The 16396-nt window shown below is 38.9% G+C and overlaps 1 long non-coding RNA gene across 1 annotated transcript; it reads left to right on the top strand.

Annotated features, from left to right (window-relative positions):
- The first annotated feature begins 5916 nt into the window (after window positions 1-5916).
- On the top strand, window positions 5917-13436 carry LOC147911388 (uncharacterized). The gene is made up of 3 exons (XR_015551219.1): window positions 5917-6733; window positions 9049-9141; window positions 12299-13436. It is a non-coding gene; the product is annotated as an uncharacterized LOC147911388 (long non-coding RNA).
- The last annotated feature ends 2960 nt before the right edge of the window (window positions 13437-16396 follow it).

Below are 16396 nucleotides of genomic sequence, written 5' to 3' on the forward strand. Positions count from 1 at the left end.
CAGTCATCATTGAAGATATTTGATGAGCAAAACTGAAAACGAACGAAATGAGAAAGATTAAGAGACTGAGTAACTCACCACCTAGGAACTAAACAGGAGTAAATGAGTACAAAATGGCTCTGAAATATGTGGAAATGAATGGTTGTACTCCTTGGGTATTCTAGATTACATTTTCAAGCACTAAAAGAAAATAATACTTCCAAACTCACTTCTTAAAACTAATTTCAGAATTTCCATTATACTACAGTCCGGATGTGTCTTGTAACATTTACATGTGTAAGGAAGGAAACGTAAGTTGCTCTCATCACGCTCTGGCCAATGTTTAGTGCATTTCCAATGCCAGTCCCTTAGGGACAATGGTCAGCTCTCCTGCCTTTTCTTTTCCCTTAAAGACTAGTAAACACCACACTAGATTAGAAGCCCCACTAATTAAGAAATACAGAAGAAAGAACATTAGTGCCTCTTGAACAATGAATGCCCTACCCTATAAATGGGTAGTCTGATTTATATTATTTGAGTTTAGTTAGCAAGAAGGGGATCAAATTTTTTTAATCCATAGTTTAAGATATTTGCTGTTGCTTAGAGATAGAGAAATGAGAAAATAAAATCCAACCCCCTCAACTTCATCAAGTCACAGAAAAACACCAAACCAGACTAGGATAACAGCCGAGAATTGAAGTATAATTTACCAATGTGAATCATGAAATTTACAGATTCATTTTCTATAAGGAGAGAATTTAAGAATGCATATGAGTATAATTGCAAAATAATACATAAAAGCTTGAGTCTAACAAAATGTTATTTTAAGGGTTCTATAATATGGTTGGATATGCTCTTAAGATCTAATTTGTATATAAAAGATATGTTTATAAGTTTCTTTATAACTCTTTGCAATATGTTATATAATAATTTTACTTGGTCAACAAATATTTTAGAGATAGTTATTACTATTCAGAGGTGGTTCATAGAAATATTGGGTATAATGGAATGCCTCAAACAAAGAGTAGCACTTAAAGAATTTTATGAGAAAAGACAAGACAGAGATTAATAAAATGTATACACTTGAACAGCATTTTTAATGCACTGGAAAGATGCTGTGCTATGTACATGCAACATTTGAATTAATAAAACACTACATATACCCCAAACATCTTTATGTATACCAAAGCCTCTGATAACTAGCTCTGAAAACCTCTATGCATGTCTATGCCTATTTTATTATCATGCACGTGAAAATTAGTTACTCAAATCATTCTGTGTAGCACTGAGAATATCTGAGAGCCTGCTTTTAGAAAGAAAGTGGACAGTCACACTCAACAAACAGATTAAAAATGACAATAGCATTCCTTTTGGTTATTCTTTCTCACTCAGTTCATTCTTGCTGGTTAAGGTATAGAAGGAAGGAAGATAAACAAGTCCTTCTCCAAAGATGTTTACTTGCTCTAGAAGCTACCATGAATTTAATTAAGTGCCACCCATCCCTTCTCTGCAGAAGCCTTAAAAAAATATTAAAAGGCTGTTTAGTTTTCATAGATACTTAGAGTCTCCTAGATCAAGTCTTGAGAAAGGCTAAGAATGTCTCCCATATTCCATTAGCTTGTCTCTAGTTTGATTTCAAAAAACTCTAATTCTCAAGGCAGCCAGGGGCCACAAAAAAATGTAGGGAACAGAGAATATCAGAAAAAAAGAAAACGTAAGCAAACTCAAGAAGAATTAAAAAGAATGAAAAGACAGTGACTTAGAAATGTCTTTCTCTTTTCTTTTACTTTGAGATTATCATAATTTCATTCTTTAGAATCTTTCCTTTTTCTTTATCTAACTTCCATTATATTACTTCTTGGCCACGAGATAAAACCTACTTAATCTGCCTAGCATTTATGTCTATGTCAGATCATTTAGTTACACCCTTCTGCCTCCACTCCCTGAAACAGACCCTCCATAACCACAAGCACACCCCAGGCATTAGGAAGTTGATTAGGAAGATTAGATTAGGAAACTGAGGCCCAGAGAGACTGAGCCTTGGCCATTGCCTTGACATTTAATTGTCTTCTTATGATCAAATGTAAAGTTTTGATATTTTGCACATATTGTCAACTAACCCCTAATGCAACACCAGGGAGCTAATAAGCTCTATCAAGACACATACCCAAGTTTCCCTGGCAGTCACCTTATTAACTATTTCTTTTTAAAAGAATTTACAGGGATATCTCAGTGTAAAGACAAAAAAGAAACAGAGATGAGGAAGACTGGCAACTCAAAAAGCCTTATCTAATTATTTCAGATGGAATAACCTCTCACTACTTATTTCTATATCTGATTGTTTTATTTCCTCTTTAAAATTCACCTTTAATGAAAAAAATATAGAATATTCAGAATTTTTACCTAGAGGAGATCCTATATGAATCCTTTTATTTTTCTCCCAGAAGTAGAATAATTCAAACCAAGAAAAGAACAAAACTGAAAAGATTAAAAAAAAATTATACCCACACATAATAGTTGACTCTTTTCCTCACCATTCTGCACCTTTATCTGCTGAATTTTTCTAAAAACCATCAATTTAAAAACATGTGACTTGCGGGGCCGGCCCGGTGGCGCAAGCGGTTGGGTGCGCGCGCTCCGCTGCGGCGGCCCGGGGTTCGCTGGTTCGGATCCCGGGCGCGCACCGACGCACTGCTTGGCAAGCCGTGCTGTGGCAGCGTCCCATATAAAATGGAGGAAGATGGGCACAGATGTTAGCCCAGGGCCGTCTTCCTCAGCAAAAAAAGAGGAGGATTGGCGGATGTTAGCACAGGGCTGATCTCCTCACAAAAAAAAAAAAAAAATACATGTAACTTGCACTTTTATTCTCTAGTTCTTTTATGTCTGTATAATGTTTTCCAACACATTATGCACTGTTGTACATATTAATTGCATTTTTAATATAAATGTATTCTTTTGCATTAATAGTTTAAACCTGTAGGCCATTCATTATGATTAGTTATTTGAAGTAAACAAATGAGTCCTTGAAATCAGTTTGTTATATACCACGAGGAGAGAGATTGTTCAGTAAATACAATTGATAAACTATGGGACTGAGGACCTCTGCTGGCAGTTTTGAGGCATTATTTTTTTTAAACCATAATACTGACAAGAGGAAAGGTGAAACTCTCTCTTTAATCTGAAGTATTCCTTTTTACTTAGAATCCTTTAATTGCCTTCCTAAAACTTTAATTATTGGTTCTACCGCACTTTCAGCAATTTGAGTCTTTCATTTCCACAACAGTTGCTTTACTTTTTAAAAAGAAAAACATTAAAAGTAAGACTATTGGATGAAAATATTAATTTTAATATTATTAATGTTTTAAAGCAAATTAAATTTGTTCATGAATAATGACTTCATTTTTATTTGACATAGTGGCTGCATACAGATATATTTAGATGAAGTGTGTATATATAGATATAGATACATCCTCATGACACAGAACATGGAATTTAGTATCAAATTAGAATAAAATTTTAATAACATAATTATTAAGAAATTTCTCATTTTTCCAGAAACTAGACTTGTTTCATACCTAATATATATCTAGACACCCTTGGAAGACAAGTTTTTATCTAAATGTTCAGAGCAATTTTTTAAAGCTTGAAAATGCAATTGGACTGGTAACCCTTCACTCCACTTCACCCTAATGTCACTTACTTGTGCATTCTTTCTATTATTCATAAATTCATGTATTATTACGACTGAAAGAGACCTTAGAAGTCGTATAGTTCAGCCCTTTCATTTTACAAGGAAGACATCTGAGACCCATAGAGATGAACAACAGCCTCTACCTGTCCTTGCCAAGTCAGGACGAGACCAACAGATAACTCCCAGAGACACTCATCTTCTAGGGACCTATCTCCTCAAGCAAGAGAAGGGACATGGACAGCAGAGTTGCAGCTCTGGGCCACAAGAACCCAGTTCTGCTGTGGATACAGGAAGACCTAATCTGAGCTTGGTTCCAAGCATTCAAGCTGCTAGGAGGAAGTTTGGATTCAGGGGCAGGAGCAATAATAATAATCATGACAAACGTTATTGAGCACCAAGTATGTGCTAGGCAGGCACAGTCCTAAGCACTTGACATGGGATAACTCACGTAATCATCACAGCTATCCTGCATAGGATAAAACTGCTAGTATAATTAAGGAAACTGAGGCACAGAGAGATTGAGCCACTTCCCCAAGGTCACTCAGTGAAGGTTCAAATCCATGCGGTATGGATCCACAGCTCATGCTCTTAATGTCACATTAGGAGAAAACATAACAAGCCCAAAAATTGGTCCCAAAGGGTCCATCCTAGAATTATAGGTGCCCTGCATAACCTTGAATCAGATAGAGATCTCCTACAGCCCAATTCTATTAGATCTAGAGTTCTAGAAATTTAAGAGCTGGAAAGGGCCTTGGAGAACATGTAATCTGGTGCTCTTTAATCTCTTTTGGTTTACAGACTTCTTTGAAAATCTGCTAAAAGGAATAAAACTTGTCCTCTGAAAAATGCATAAACACACATGATGGCACAGCAACAGACACACACAATTATGCATAAAATTTTGTGTTGCTTATGGAATCTCTGAATCCCATTTATAGATCTTAGGGGACCATAGGACCCCAGATTTAAAATTTCTGACTTAGACCAAACTTCACAATTCACATTTTATATAAAATTGTCTGTCTCATATCTCTGTACTCAAAGCAAAGAGGCTAGCTTTATAAATGACAATGCTGTCTGACTGTTTTCACATGATGGCACATATAGAAAATCATAATACTGCATGGCACCCAGGCATAAAGAAAGAAACCTTCTCAAGACCAGAGGTGACCGGCCCCAAGAACCCAGCATCCCCAGACCTCACCAAACCACCCAAGGACTGAGAAGAATCAATATCTCCAAATATCCATACCCAATTCACAGCATAGCTGTTGGGAAGCCCTGCCTTAGAGTCCTCCACTAGATGACAAACTACAAACTGGCTTAGGATACCAGGGCTTAAATTTCCTTCTCACTCCTGAATCCACTTAAAATTCTCACTCCCACCACTAGCCCCAACTTAGTTTAGATTTTAAACCTCACTTCCCAGATCTTCAAAATAATAGCTAGATGGGGCCAGCCCAGGGGCGTAGTAGTTAAGTTCATGCACACTGCTTCAGCAGCCTGGGGTTCACAGATTCGGATCCCAGGTGTGGACCTGTGCACCGCTTATCAAGCCATGCTGTGGCAGGCGTCCCACATATAAAGTAGAGGAAGATGGGCACAGATGTTGGCCCAAGGCCAATCTTCCTCAGCAAAAAAAAAAAAAAAAGAGGAGGATTGGCAACAGATGTTAGCTCAGAGCTAGTCTTCCTCACCAAAAAAAAAAAAATCCTAACAAAATAATAGCTAGATGTATTAGTTATTGATTGCTGCTTAACAAATTAACCCAAACTTAGTGACTTAGAAGAGAAGTATTTACTATCTCACAGTTAGGGCGGGCAGCAGCTTAGCTCAGTGGTTCTGGCTCATCGTCTCTCCGTCAGGCTGCAGTCGGAGTGTCAGGTGGGGCTGCAGTTACCCGAGGCTCGACCGCGTCAGGAGGATCTGCTTCCCAGCTCAAGCACAGAGCTCTCGGCAGGAGGCGGCAGCTCCTCGCCACCTGGGCCTCTCTGGGACGGCACACAACATGGCTTCCCCCACGGCAGGCAATACCAAGAGAGACAGAGAACCTCAAACGGAAACTGCAATCTTTTTATCACTTCCTCTCAGAAGCGATGCTTCTGCTGTATTTGATTGTCACACAGACCAACACAGGCACAGTGCAGGGAGGAACCGCACCAGCGTGTGGATACCAGGAGGCGGGGTCATTGGGGGCCGTCTCAGAGGCTGGCTCCCACACTGGTGTTTATTGAGTGTCTACTCACTTACAAGCACATATTTATAGAGTATTATCTCATTTATTTTTTACAGTAGTACTCTGAGACAGATAGCCCCATTTCACCATATTGGTCAAAGAGCCTAAGGCCAAGGGATGTTAATTGCCCGAGGTCATACAGATGATAAGTGGCAGAAGAGAAAGTCAAAACAAGGCCTATCTGTCTGTAAGGATTCACATTCTTTTCAACATGTTATTATATTTCCATGATGTGCTTTGCCTTCCTGAATCTCAATTTTTCTAGACCTCATTTCTCATCTATGAACCCCCTGTCATTTTCTTTTCAGTTCTGACTGATCATTCTATATTTTGCCCACTCGTGCTGCCAATTCCACACCCTCTGATTACTTAGGTCAACAGCACTTCCTCAGACCATATTTCACCCCATCTTCTCAATAATCATGTGAGATGTGCAAAGCATTATGTATCAAAATATAATTGTAACTTTAGTAATAGCTATTGTTTAAAAAGATGTAAAAAAGAAAAGTGTAAAGATGTTGAAGAACAAACCTGAAACATATAATTGTTTCATTTGCAGAGATTAACAAGTGTATTCCACTGCCAGTAAAAACAGGCTGAAGTTTCAATGAGGAAGGAGAATGAGGCAAAGTGCAGGTGCCACTGAAATGATTTCCACACGTTTCCTGAAGACTCTACTGATTAAAATGGATACACAACAAGCTACCGGATGAAAGTGGCCCTGTAGAATATCAGCTGGCCATTCAAGTTTTCACTTCAAAACAAACAGGAGTCAAATATGAAAAACTGCCTCACTTGCTGGCCTTTCTGTCTACCAACTGCACTAAGTAGGTTTTACTGAATGGACTGGTGGGTGTATATTAATTAAAGGAATCCCATCCTAATACCAACCTATCCAGGTATTAACTTCCCTGGATATCAATTGGTCAACATGATATGAGCCAAGTAGATATGTCTAATCTAGTTTTCTTTCCACATATAAAAGAGCCTTAAAAATTGTGCTTCTTGAGATGCATCAAATCTGAAGTTACCCCTCTCTGGTCACTCTGAATAGGCAGTGGTAAAAATGTGTTGGAAAGATGGTGTATGCATATGTGTGCGTGCATTTGTGCATGTGTGTGAGTAAGTGTATGTTTGCATGAACGTTGTTCTGTGATTAACAGTGAAAATCAGACTTCTTGTCCTATTTGTACAGTGTTCTAAGTCACTCTCACTAAAGTCATGTATTTGTAGATATGACTTTCCCATTTTGAGGGAGCAGGGGATGTAGTCATAATCTTCCCCAACTTAGAAAAAACCCTGAAGCTTAGACAGAAGTTGTGGACCATATAGAAGAACCAAGACTTAAACTCATGTCTCCCAGCTCTAAATCTAATTCTCTGTCTACTACACCAAACCAGAGAATCACAATCAGAGAAAAACTATTGGGAGACGAAGGGCTTATGATATCGAAGTAAGAAATAGTATCTCCTTTCTCCATCTGATTTTAAAATTAAACAAGAAAAGGAGGTCCTCAAATTCTTTGAAGGGATAGAGCAATCTTACAAACACTGAAAAAAGCTAAATGGTATAGCCCACCAGCCTTAAAATATTTTACCACTGTCTAAAATGTTCTCTAATTAGTTTCATTGTATTCTTTCCAAGAGACCCTTTATAAGACAAATGTTAATTTCTCAATTAGGAGCACTATACATTTCATGTGATGAAATAACCATGTTAGTATAAGCTAGTGCAGAAATTTTCATCGTCCATGGAATCCTGCAGCCTCTGGAACAGGATCTTATAAACTTCCTGGAATACGAGGTGCGTGGGTGAGTCTCTACCTCTCCCATACGTCTTTTTTTACAGAGCTATCTCATGATTTTGTCAGTTTTATGTGTTGACATTTTGTTTGAATAAAGAGTTATATTGTTTTTAAAACTCTGAAAACCACTGTATTAATTCATATTATAAGTTCTCTTTTGGTATGAAGATGCTGGGTAAACATTACATCCCTACGACAAGTAGAAGGAATCACAGGACAAGGCCAATGAAAAAAATCAAACCCAGGGAAAATGTGAAATTCATGAATTCTGTCAATAGAGGGAGTGCTAGGCAAGTATGGAACTCAGAAACAAAAATTTAAAATGAGGAGACAATTCCAATGAGATGAGCCGGTGAAGGGCTTTCCTCACTCATCTGCAAGACTCAGGGTTTGTTGTATGCTGGGGCTGGCCCTGCAAAAACTGGTGTGCAGCCCTCCTAAAAGAAGCTATGTTCACTGTAAATTTTGAACGTTTTCAAGAACATCTTTGGCAGAGATCTTATGAAGCTAGGAAGGATACAACTGTGCCAGCAAGTTATATATAAAATGCATAAACCTGAGCACAGAGGATTTTTACAGGAGTGAAACTATTCAGTGTGATACTACAATGGTGGATGCATGTCATTATATATTTGCCAAAACCCATAGCATGTACAACACCAAGAGTGAACCCTAATGTAAACTGTGGACTTTGCGTGATAATGATGTGTTGATATAGGTTCATCAATTTAACAAATGCACCACTCTGGTAGAGGATGTTGATAATGGAAGAGGCTATGCATATGTCAGGACAAGAAATACATGGAAAATCTCTACACCTTCTCATCACTTTTACTGTGAACTCTTGCTCCAAAAAAATACAGTCTATTTAAAAAATCTGTAAACTTGTCTTTTCCCACTATCAATTGTTATTAGTGAGAAAATTGGATATATAAAGACCAATTTTGCCCAACTGCTCTGTACCACACACAGATTATAAACTTGTTTTTTTTTCTAGAGACCCATAAACTATTCTCTCTTAACTGTTTCTCCCATTAAGAATGAAGAAAGACCTTCATCAAGAGAGGTGGCAAAAGTAATACAATGTAATCAATTATCTAGGAAATGCAAATAAGAGTTTCCCCCCCATCTGAAGTGACAATGGTCGTAATATTGCCCTTTATTTATATAGCTCTCAAAAGAGTTTTTACATCAAAAGACCACTCATGTGGTCATCAAAATTACCCTAAAACATGTGTAGAGTAATGAGAAATGAGAAAATCATGCCTCAGAGTATTAAGTGACTTTCCCAAAGTTGTGCCACCTGTATGTTGAACCAAACCTTTTGCTCTTACACAGATGACAGGATTCCTGTTAAGAGGGAGAAGAGGGAGAAGACATGAAAAAAATCCAAGTCTGGGCTGATTCTTCACAAATTTGGTAACAGAAAGGGTAGGTGCCTTTCTCCCAAGGCAAATCCTTCATCTTTATTTTAGATCCTATCCAATCCTACTTCCCAGGAATTGTACTTAATCAATGATACCCTATTCTTATTTGTCTTCATATCTCCATTTCTACTGGATTTTTTCCTCTGATATATATATGTGACTATCCCAAGTCTCTCAAATACCAAACGAATAAACCAAACTTTTCTTGACCCTATGTCCTACTTAGATAGACACCATTCTATCTCTTCTCAGTTAACCTTCTCAAAGACAGTCTATAATAATTGTCTCCACTTTCTGACCTCTTATTTATCCTTCAACGCACATCCCTGTGCCTTCTACTTCTTCTATGCCATTGAAATAATTATTGCCCACTTAACCAATGACATTTTTATCAATAATCTCAATGGGAATTTCTCAGTTTTGAATTACTGGACTTTTGTGCTGGTTTTGACAAAAAACTGATTGCTGTCATCTTATTGATACTCTTTCCTTCCTTGGCTTTTGTGTTGGAGAAGGATGGAATGGAAAAGGAACAGAAAGCTTTCAAGACAAAAACAACAACATATATAAAGACTCCAGGGCACAAGGGAAGTGAATCAAAGAATTAAAGGATAGCCATTGTGATTGGAATATAGATAGTAGGGGTGAGCACAGCAGAAGGTGAGCTGGAAAGGTAGGTAGAAACTAGGTAATGCAGACCATTTTTAAGACTATAGATTTTACCCTAAGAAGAAAGGATGAAAACTGAGGAAGGACGTGATATAAATAGTTTATTAAAGATCACCCTGGCTACAGTCAGGAGAAAACATTGGTAGGTTGGATAGTGTGGACAGGCCACGTAGGAGGCTACTGTAATAGTTCAAGTAAAGACGATGATGGTTGAGAATAGGCTGGGGGTGATGGAGATGAAGAGACATAGCTGGAGGCCACTTTATTCTGGTTTTGATCTGACTTTTCTGGCCACTTCTTTTTTTCCATGTGACTCCTAATTTACCATCCCTAAAATATCGATGTCACCCAAGATTAACTTTTTTCTACCTTTGAACCTTCTTCATTTCATTATTCACCATTGTATCTAAGTTAGACATATATATTAGTATCACTTGTATAGCTTTCAAAATAAAAATATGTCCAGAACTTATTTCTTCTAGCATTTGGCATATGTGATGGCCATGAGAATGGGCCTCTCAGATCTCTGCCTGCAGGCAATGTGACTCGGTCAGTTCACTCAGGGCCCCAGCAGCACTCTGAAACCATCACAGTTTTATTGAGGCCATGCTGGAGGCCAGGCATTTCCCTAATTAATGAATTTCTTCTACATTTAACCCTATCTCGGTGTCTGTTTCCTGGATGACTCAAACTAAGCTCAGCTGTACCAAGAGTAAACCAAGATAAAGGCAGTAAGATCAAAATTTGGGTTGGTTACCCTGCTACCTGGCAGTTGAATAGGATGTCATCTGGTTAGTAGGGTGGGCACGGATTGTCCTTGACACAAAATGGCAGCACAAATGTTAAAATTTCAACTGTAGAAACCTGGGGAAATGTCCCGGTGGAGGAGAATGCTATGCCATGTGCAATGATAGGCATTTGAAAAATGATCCTAGTCATTGCCAAGTTGTTTGACTGCAGAAGGATAATGAGAGACTAAGGGATGTTAACAAGCCATTAAGCGTTAAATGTGAAAGCACTATGTCCTCTCTAATAACCCACAGGATGTCCTTACCTCAAATAGAAGAAGGGCAGACAGACATAGCTGAGCAGTAAGCTAAAGACTTAATTGTTAGTCTTAGAGTCCCAGAGATGTATGAATGCTCAGCCAAGGCAGGTGTGTTATGTAAAAGTCAGCTTCCTGGTAGGAAAACCTAAGGCCCTTAAACATCCCGAATGGATGCCCCTGAGGATGTTGACTCTGCAACCCCTGAGACCTACAGATTTACACAAATGGTCCACACTTCCCTAATAAGAGCTATCACTTCTGCCTTGCTAGAACATGCTGCAGAGGCCTCTCCCTCACAAAGCATTATGTGCTCCTCTCAGGAACTTCCTATTTGATCTACCAGGCTGATAACTACCAGAGGTAAAGCCCAGCAGAACCAGACGGGATACATAATGGATCAGATAAGAGAGGAAAGAGATGATATACCTCAAGTGTTGCAAGAATTAGTCAGCATTTGCCAGCAGGAGCTAAGGGAGAACTCCTAGGACAGGGTTTTGAAGGTATTTGATCAAGTGAAGGAAGACTATAAGACTGGAAAAGTAATAATTCAGTGATATGGGGGCATTTTCTTGGGACACAGGATTTAGCACCTTAGCAATGGCTCCAAGGAATGGCCAATTCACTGCTGGGATGACTCTTAGAGGGCTGGAAAAAATGACAGCCACTGTCAACAAAGCGGAAATGCCTGATTTGTCCTAGCAGAAAATAAAGAAAGGAATAGAGACACTGGGAGAAGTGGTATAATATGTGAGGGCAGAAGAACTACCAGAGGATTATGTTGCATGGGAGGGCCCAGAGTCCACACTGTTCACCAAGGCCATCAGGAATGTGCTGGTGAGAGGGGCGCCCGCACCACTGAGAAGTTCAGTGGCAGCTCTCCTCGCAGACCAGGTATGGTGGCAGGAAAGGCCTTCACGGAACTGGGCTAGTTTTATCTCAGAAGATGATGGGATCCTGAAGTAATTGAGATCAGGTGGTGTGATGCTCTACTGCTGGACCCACAAGGCTACAATTACTACGAGGACCAGCAAGGTCAGAGGGGTAGCCAAGGCCACTGGACCTGCAAGGAGTTGAGACAGTTAATAGAGAATGGTGAGGGCCGGCCCCGTGGCTTAGCAGTTAAGTGCGCACGCTCCGCTGCTGGCGGCCCGGGTTCGGATCCGGGCGTGCACCGACGCACCACTTCTCCAGCCATGCTGAGGCCGCGTCCCACATGCAGCAACTAGAAGGATGTGCAGCTATGACATACAAACTATCTACTGGGGCTTTGGGGGGCGGGGGGAAATAGAGAATGGTGAACCAAAAAGCAAAATAGACAGCCAGCCAACCAAGGTGTTGTTAACATCTCTAATGTTAGGGAGAGGGGAGCAAGAATGGAGGAACAGGACATCACATTGAAGGTGATTGCTCCAATAAAAATTTACAATCTTTGCTCATTTTCCAGACCTGAGCTGATTTTCAGGACCAGAATTGGAACCCACTGGCTGAAAAGATGGCCAGGCCCCTAGGAAGAAGACCCTGCATTATATACTGGTGATGATTTTCCCAGGCCTTTCCCCAAAGGGACATATAGCCATTTACTTGGGTGAATGAACACTGGGAAAAGAATAAACATTTGTTGATGATTTAAGAGAAGAAAGCAAGCTGGCAAGAAGGCCAGAAGAGTTAGGGAAGGTTTTAAGAAGAAAATAGGCTGAATCAATAGGATTAATTCCCATCTACTACTTATCATTTTAAAAAGCTGTGAATCAAGTTATAGAAAGTATATTCTATGACCACAGTGAAATTCAATTTGAATTCAATAACAGAAAGATATCTGGAAATCCCCAAATACTTGGAAACTAAATAGCACAGTTCTCAATATCTCACAGTTCTGAATACATCAAAAGGGAAATAATAAAATATTTTGAAATAATTAAAATACAACATATCAAAATTTATAAGATACAGCTATTGCCTGTATAAAATACTCTCTGCCTCAGTCTGTAATAATTTTAATTAGTTTACTTTTATTCGGTTTAGTATCTAGAATATAAACTCTGAGAGCAACAATTTCCTCTTTTTCTACACTGTATCCCCAGTTCCTAGCATAATGCTCAGTCCCAATTAAAGAAATATATATGTAGATGAACTCCACCACTCAGAAGCAACCACTACAAAAATTTAAGTGCATATGCTTCCAGAATTTTCTAGGTATGTATAAAAATATTCATATTATTTTTTACAATAATGGAATAATATTATCCACATCCATTGTAGACATTTCCCCAATTAACAATATATTGAGAAGCAATTTAAGTGTGAATAAATAAAGATATACATCACTTTTTAGTGGTTGTATAATATTGTATTATATATATTTATCATATCATAAATTCTGGTTATTATTCAATCTCTAGCCATGGACATTTAGCCTTCTGGTTTTTTATACTAAAAAAATAATGCAATAACTCACACACACACATCATACTTATCTGACTATTTTTTTAAGGAAAAATTTCTACAGTTACAATGGCCACTTAAAAGGTATACAGATGTAAATGTTTGATACAAAATGACAAATTCTAGAAATAATGTACAAATTTCACAACATAATAACCTAGGTATTTTTTTTTTAAAGCGATTATCTTGATCTTAGAGTCAAGTGTACATCGATAATTCTATTTGCCCCTTTCACTCAAGTAATGGTTAAAATGACAATTTTTCTTTGCAGCTTCCTAGTAGTCCATTAATAAATATTGCTAACAATTGTGCATTTTCAGACTTTTTAAACAAGCTGTTTTTGTTGTTATTTACAAACTGTTGATGAATGAAACTACAGTACCAATAAGGCTAATTGTTGAGCAGAATGAACTTGATCAAGCACTTATTTTGCAAATGCCTTAAAATTCGAGCAGACTACTTGATGTAAAAAATATTTACTCGAGGATGAAGCTATTCTTTCTCTTCTCCTACAGATCTTTTGTAGCTACTTTGGAAAGTAGGTGCTCTAGGAACCAAATTCCAAGTTTAATACACTGTTATTCCAAAATAGTATTCATTTTAGCCTCAATTTCTCCATTGACAAGATACAGATTATTATCACTTGTTAGCACTTGTATAATAGCTGCCTGGCAGAAAAATGATGGGATGTATGTCAGATAACTACTAGATTCCCCCACATTAGTTCCAGGCACTTTACACTACTATAATTGTTGTAATCTCACCATGAGATAAGTAGGAATATTATGAATGAAGGAACTGGAGCAACAAAAATTTAATAGTCAGGGGGCCAGCCTGGTGGTGAGTTAAGTTCCTGCATTCCGCTTCAGCAGCCCCGGGGTTCATGGGTTCAGATCCCGAGTGCGGACCTACTCACCACTTATCAAGCCAGGCTGTGGCAGGCATCCCACATATAAAAGGGAAGAAGATGGGCACAGATGTTATCTCAGGGCCAGTCTTCCTCAGCAAAAATAGGAGGCTTGGCAACAGATGTTAGCTCAGGGCTAATCTTCCTCAGCAAAAACAGGAGGCTTGGCAACAGATGTTAGCTCAGGGCTAATCTTCCTCACCAAAACAAAACAAACAAACAAACAAAATTTAATACTCAGTAGTCAAATAGGCAGAAAAAAACGCTATCATAACTTAGATTTTCCCACATCATATTTCAGCTATCAAATAACTGGCCCCTGAATAGGAAAATGCAATGGATCATGTTCTTAACTAGTAAGTGATTCTTTGAATGTGATAGGATTTAAATAGCACTCGATAACTCAGATTTGGAGAATAGATGGCACCAGTCCTACATTCCAAAGGGAGGTTAAAGCAGGATCAAATCCTAAGCAGGATTTGGATATGCAAATAAGGCATCTGAGAAACTGTTTTGCTCCCCCATCCCAGGATCATGTGGGGTCACACAGACCCCTTAGCCAATCTGTCACCTCCAGCCAAAAAAAAAAATGAGATTGAAGAGAAAAGGGAAGGCAAAGATTAGAAGAGATTAGGAGGAGGAAGGAGGTTGCTGTGGCCCACTGTGCATGCACTAACACCACCCTGAAGCCCGGGGAGAGGAGCATTGATGGCATAGTCAGAAAGCTTGAGATATTTGCTCTGGAATTTGGAGATCACACCTGCCTGACATCAGACTCACGCCTGATAAATCTGCCTGGCCTGGTGGTTGACCATGGCTGGCCTCTCTCTCTGAACACTGAATCAAGAGAGATTGTTCCATTGTAGTCGATGTGTTCCTGACACAAGAGACAATTGGCCTGGGTGTTGTCCTGCTCAAGAAGATTGCTTTCCTACATGAGATAATCCAGCAGGGAGTAAACCCTCTAAATTCCTAAGAACTAAAGGAGGAGCTATACACAGTCAGCCAGAAAATGTATTCCTCAGCATCAGGGAAAGGTAGGTGCAGTATCTCCAATGATGGAGGAGGGAAGGTGCAGTGCTCTCCAAAGGGCACACAGAACACTTTTGCCAGTAAAAGTTGACTTTCCACATCTGCCATGGCCAGAGGAAACCAACACAAATCAGTGCCAGACAAGTAGTGCCCATAAATATATCTGCCTTCCCCACACCTCTTTCAACTCTAGAAAAAGAGTGAGAGGCAACCTCAAGAGTGGGGAAGGAGGAGAAGCACTCTGTGGAGAAATAAAGAAGCTAACTAGGCCCCTCTTTCCACAGCTGGTGGCCAATCTAAAGAAGGGGAGAATCTTTAACTTCAATGAACTTAAAAATTCTATTTCATGCAAATAAATATTTGAATGACCTGAGATTGTCCGCAGGACCAAAAAGTAACCTGAAAAGTTATGAAACCAGCTTTAAGTTTATCCATGGAGCAAGAGGAGAATTGGCCCCACAGAAAAAGTAGTATAGAATAATGGGAGACGAAAATTAAGCTGCCTCGTGATTGCACACTCCCTCTGTGTCCCACTATTTCAATATAATGATTCTACACTAAACCAAAAGAAAAGTGTTATTTTTATTAGGCAAAATATAATAGCATCTGTAGACTACAATGCATCAAGTATGACAGTCACAGTCTGTCAAATAACAATTGGATATCCACAATAGGAAAAAGGCAAGTTCTTGTTATGGATCTTCAATTAAAGAGGCATTGTTAAGTAACACACTTCAGCTTTATAATATGAATATCAATCAGTCTAAAGGTATTGATTAAGCTCCATCTATGTGTCCATTTCTCTTTCCCTCTCCCTCAAAGGAGTAAAGATTCTGATTAAAGAAGCATTAAAACACTTAAAAGGTGTGGTTCCAACTAAAAGTTCAATACAGATTTTGAAATTAAAAAAAAAAAGAATATTAGAAGAGGTTAAGAAAGCTTACTTTATGAAAAGTTGAGTTTTAAAAATGTGTGTTTTATTACTCACATAAGCTTGGGTTTGTTTGAATTTGACATGTGCTTATTCCTGAAAATAAATAGGATATTTGAGGGGCCAGTCCCGTGGCTTAGCGGTTAAGTGCACACACTCCGCTGCTGGCCGCCTGGGTTCGGATCCTTGGTGCACACCGACGCACCACTTCTCCGGCCATGCTGAGGCCG

Source organism: Ceratotherium simum, unplaced genomic scaffold, assembly GCF_057802395.1.
Source record: "Ceratotherium simum simum isolate JZ-2026a unplaced genomic scaffold, ASM5780239v1 HiC_scaffold_43, whole genome shotgun sequence".
Lineage (NCBI taxonomy): Eukaryota > Metazoa > Chordata > Mammalia > Perissodactyla > Rhinocerotidae > Ceratotherium > Ceratotherium simum.